Raw genomic sequence first — 5,506 nt, 5'->3', positions numbered from 1 at the left:
AAAAAAAAAAAAAAAAAAAAAGATACAAAGATCGATACTCCTAAGGCAGTCATCATTCTCCACAGGAACTTGGACTGAGTTTTCCAGAAGAACTAAATGTAAGAATATATAGTTACAAGAGGAGAATTATTAGATGACCTTACACAGTCAGAGGCTGGATAATCCACAATAGCTGTTCTCACAGTCAAATAAATCGAGAATTGCTTGACCAAGAAGCTGAAAGTCGATTGTCATGGTATTTCTTTTAGTCATTTATAGGTTATTTTACATATTACAATAGAATGACTCTTACAACTGTAATTGTGTGTTAAATGTTCAAGTATATGTAGTGCTTGGAAATATAAAAGCATTATGCTTTGGATTAAAAAATGTGCTACTATGAAATTTCAAAAAAGATTTTGAAAGCTAATTTGGTTATTCAGTGTTACTTTGTAAGACTGTAATTGCCAGAATGATTTATTACAAATACATTTTATAGACTACTCAGTGTGTTAACTGTATTTTCAGTAGCTTATGTCTTTGTCTTTTATTATAATGTTTTTTTTCATTGTGTACGCCTATGGGTGTGTGTGTGTGTGATGAGATCTACTAAGATAAAAGTTTAAGCAAGATAGGAGTTTACATATGAGTTACTTTATTGCACTCTTAATAAAAAATATTTTGAAAGCCTTATTCAACATTGCCTAATTTAAACTGAAGCTTTCCTGCAGTGGACAACTATAGTTCACAAGTTTGAGTCATATGACTTTAAATAGAGTTAAGTTTGTGACTCAAGAAACTCTAAAGTGTTGTGAGAAGTAGAGAGAAAATTGTCTGAAAGGTGATCAATACAAAAATTGATAAAAGAAAGGTTATACGAGCTGTTCTTCTCTTCTTTAATGCTATGATGGATTTATTAGATAAGGGAATACTAGGGATCAATGTACTGTATATTATGGATTCAATAAGTTGTTTGATGAAATGTCATATAGTGATGGTACAGAAACATTAATTTTAAAATACCAGGGTTCCAACAGTATTTATTTAAAAGTCAAGCAGGGTCAGGACAATGAGAGGGAGGCTATAAGTAAGACTTGAAGTTATTGTAAGCTTGGTCAGCAGGTACTCTCTGGACTTCTGGGCTTTCAGTAACATTATATACCAACACCTGATTCACACAGCAACATAATAGACTACAGTTCCCATTTCCCTCAACTGCTAGAACGCTAGACCTTTCACATTAGATAACTGTAGTTACTCGTGTTCAGATCCAAAATGCCTAATAAAATATGTCATATCTTAGAAAGAAACATTTACTTTTGGCTGAAAGTGCTCCACTTCATAATTTACAAACTATACTAACTTTAGTTTTATATTAGCTCAACAATCCTCAAAAATTTTCAAGATATGCAGTTCCAATGAGCATAAAGTTGAAAATATTACTTTTTGACATAACAAATAAGTTAAAAATGCGAAGAGATCAATTTAAAATAATGCTTTACTTGAGGAAAGTCAACAATATAGAAACCAATTTTATGGCTAAGAAGAAATCTAGCTTCTTCATTTGTAAAATAGATGATTGAGCTACATTCACTACTTCTAAAGTTTTTGATTTGTTGTTGTTTGAAAACTGTTATAGAGTATTTGTTCAGAATACACTGTTTGTTTACTATCTGAGATTAACTTTCCCTTTTACTGTATCTTAGGTACAGTGTTTAGGGACACAGAGATAGAGATGAAGTCCTTTCCAACCAGCTTACCCTATCAATTTGTGTGATGAATAAGTTCAGGTAGTAACTTAGGTGAGGTAAGGTTAGGGTTTACTTCAGAGTTTTTCAACTGTAAAGCTGACCTCATGAGACGCTTCATTACTCATTTTAAAAGTAATCTATGTGGAAAACAGTTTTTCCATCACTCCTATCAAAGAAACTCTTTTCCCCAGAGTTTGTCCCTGGCTTTATTGTTTCACACAAACTAATTATAAATTTATGGATTTATATAAATTAATTTGGGAAACAAATGTTTTTAACATTATATATCTTCCAGTTCATAAAGAAAAATAAAAATTAAAAGCTAACAACTATATGCATTTAAAGGAAAATGTTGTTGACTCCTTTCTGTAAGGCTCCTTAAAATTAAAAACTCTGTTATATACCAATGAGTTGACCCAGGAGAGTTTATGCTGAATAATATATTTAATAAACTATTTGTAATTTGATATCAATTGCAAAGTACTTAAAATATAAATTTAGTTAAATATAATTAGCTCATCTGCCAGCTGACAACAGTTTATTATATATTATTAGCACATTCCTACTAAGTATATAAATATGGAGAAAGCAGAGTAGAAACTATAGGCTAGGTAAATAAAACCTCATTATGAGAAAATTTTAGTGTCTTTAAAGAAGCTAACACCTGTAATATCTTCAACAATCTTTCTAAAAGTAGATGTGGTGTACTTGGAAAATTATTCATATAAAATCATCATAAGAACTTCAGGAATCATCGTATACATCAGAAAAACACATATGGGGCATTAATTTTTTTGTTTTAGTGTTAAAGCTTATTTTCTGGAGCTAATTATTAGATAAACTCCTCCCTGTTTGGAAATACCGAGAATGAGACAAAACATTTTTTTAAATAAGATTTCCAACAATTGATTTTTAAATAAGTAAATGCAATACTATTTTATATGCTTCTCTCTCTCTTTCTTTCTTTCCTGGTCCTGGGGCTTGAATTCAGGCCCTGGGCTCTGATCTTGAGGTTATTTTGCACAAGGCTAGTGCTCTGTCACTTGAGAAAGCACTCCACTTTTAGCTTTTTGGTAATTTATTGGACATAAGAATCTCACAAACTTTCCTCCCCAGGCTGGTTTCGAACTGTGATTCTCAGATCTTAGCCTCATGAGTAGCTAGGATCACAGGCATGAGCCACTGATGCCTAGCCTCTGTTCTTTTTTATTTTAATTAAAATTTATCATTAGGTATAAAGAGGTTATAGTCCTGTAAGTTATATGAATACCTCTTTGATATTGTTAACACAAAGATGTGATTTGCATAAAATATGGGAAAAGAAAATGTGGCTATTTTTTATGAGTGGTCATAAAATAGTTTAAAAGCAAAGCCAGAAATCATAAAGAAGTTCAAATTACAAATAATATTTTCACATATATTTCCAATATGGCAAAATGTAGCAAATGTTGATCTATATTCCATTTGCTGCTTCCATTGCCACTGTGGCAAAATGTATGCTGCTGGGAGCTAAAACGGTAGGCTTTCAGAAACTGAAGTTAAGCACCAGTAAATATTTTAAAAAATTGTTGCTCATCAGAACCAATTTCCCACAATAGAATTTGCTTACAATTTTTCAAATCACAGAATCAAAGATAGCTAACTATAAAGAGACTTCTGTGGATCATAATTTAAGAACAAAAATGTTCTCAGTTTCTTCCTAATATAGGAATAAACCTTAAAAGTTGCATTTTGATTTATTTTTTGTGTATCTGATTTTCATCCAAAGCTTGAGGTGAGAAAACAAAATAATCCGAAAGAACATAACTATTCATCAATGTAGTCTTTGGAGCATAGGATAGGAAGAAAATGTAAAGAGAAATGTCAGAGGTATGAGAATAGGAGAAAAAATGTGAGCATTATTACTTGCTACAGTGTACAAATCTGGGATCTCAGATACTCAGGAACTTCTGGAGATAGGTTATATACATACAGATACCTTGCACAGTGTTTGAGAAATAAAAACTCAATCTTGCAGAATTTAAATGTATTTATTTTCTTTTCAACCTCATCTTCCATTATTCTTTCCTTTCTAATTCATTTCTAGTACTTGAAATTGTTATAATGTAGTGACCCTTAAATAAAACAGTATCTTTTCATTTGACAAAATCATATCCATTCGGCAAAGTGTATTTATGCTGGAAACTATCATCTGTTAAGTTCATTCCCCTACTAAATACGGCATGCTTATATTATTTAATTTAGATTTTATAATGTACATCTGAAAAAAATTTCACAGTTCCAAAATTAACTTCAACTTCCAACTTCAAGGCTCATGCTATTTCTCCTGTTTGATGTTCAGCTAGCTTTCAAAGATAGTAGACAGTACTTAAAAGCCAAAAAAAAAAAAAGCTCTCCATTAACCACCCCCCACAGAAAAAGGTAGGATCAAGTAGTAGAGCAATAGCCTTGAGTAAAAAAAGCTCAGGGACTGGACCCAGGTCCTGAATTCAAGCCTCAGGGCTGGTACACCACACACACAAAAGTAATGCTGAAGTATTGTTTAGAATGTGAACATGATTCAGGCACAATTACAAAAGAAAAGGGGCTCTTAGACAAGGTTACAGGCTACTTAGATATAAGGCAGTATTCTGGAGACAATAATGATGGTGTCTAAATTGAACACATACTATTCTTAGAAACAATAAGTGAGAAAAAGATACAAATAAGCTCATCTATTCACTTAAGCACAGACATAGTTTTCATTTTTTGCCTCAGTTAATATTCTAAGGAAGGTAGGAGAGTATTTCCCCTACTTTGTCCTTTCATTGTGGAAGATCAACTGTTATTGGAAATAATAGATATTAAATCAGTATTTTCCTAATTATACTAAGAACTGAAGCAATCTAGGTAACTCTATTCCCTTAAATATGTTTGTGCTTATTCCAAATCTGCAATAACACATTATTTAAAATCAGTCTCACAAACCAATGTAAGTGCAAATATCCAACCATCTCAACAACTTTCATTCTAAAGCAGTTGAACTTATTCTTTCAAGATATTTTAAATTCCATTTCATGTTATTTTATTTCTGTTGAAAAGATCTCTGCTACTTAGTAAATCATATGATGCATAACCTTCACCTATTAATATTACTCTGAAATACTGCTAAAGATGATTACTGTTTCTATAGTTAATTGGCATTTTTTCAGTGCAATACAAAATATTGGTGAACTTAGAGTCTAATGAGATCTTGGATTTTGTGAGCCTAAGTGCAAGGTGTAGCAATGCCAAAGGAAAAGTCTCCCTGGAGATATCGTGAAAGTATTCAATAATACAATTGGAAACTTCAAGAATTACCTCTCTTAGGAATAAGCACATATAAAATTTCTAAAATGAAAAAATCATTTACAACCAGAGTGATTTACTAGACGTAGACTCTCAGTCATTGTGATGGTTGGTGGCAGATATAAATATAATTTTTTTTGTCAGGTTGATTTCTGGTACCATTGAAATCACTCCACTCGCTCCCATCTTAGTTTGTGAAGTCATTAGCTATGTGACCATACTGAATGATTTAGCTTCTTGAAGCACAGTGTCCTCATCTGTAAAACAGAGATATACAGTGTGACTAATCGAAAACAAGTTGAAATAGCAAAAATAAAGAAGTACTATGGTGCACTGCACAGAGATGAAAAAGTCTTAGCGGGTACCCTTGGAAGAAACAGTATTCTCAAAAGTAAAACGTGTCAGAAACCATAGAGATTTTCTTAATTACTAGCTTAGCCTGACTACAA

Source organism: Dipodomys ordii, unplaced genomic scaffold, assembly GCF_000151885.1.
Source record: "Dipodomys ordii isolate 6190 unplaced genomic scaffold, Dord_2.0 Scaffold48, whole genome shotgun sequence".
Classification (NCBI taxonomy): domain Eukaryota; kingdom Metazoa; phylum Chordata; class Mammalia; order Rodentia; family Heteromyidae; genus Dipodomys; species Dipodomys ordii.
The sequence above is the reverse complement of the archived record's forward strand: the minus strand, read 5'-3'. Positions refer to the sequence as shown.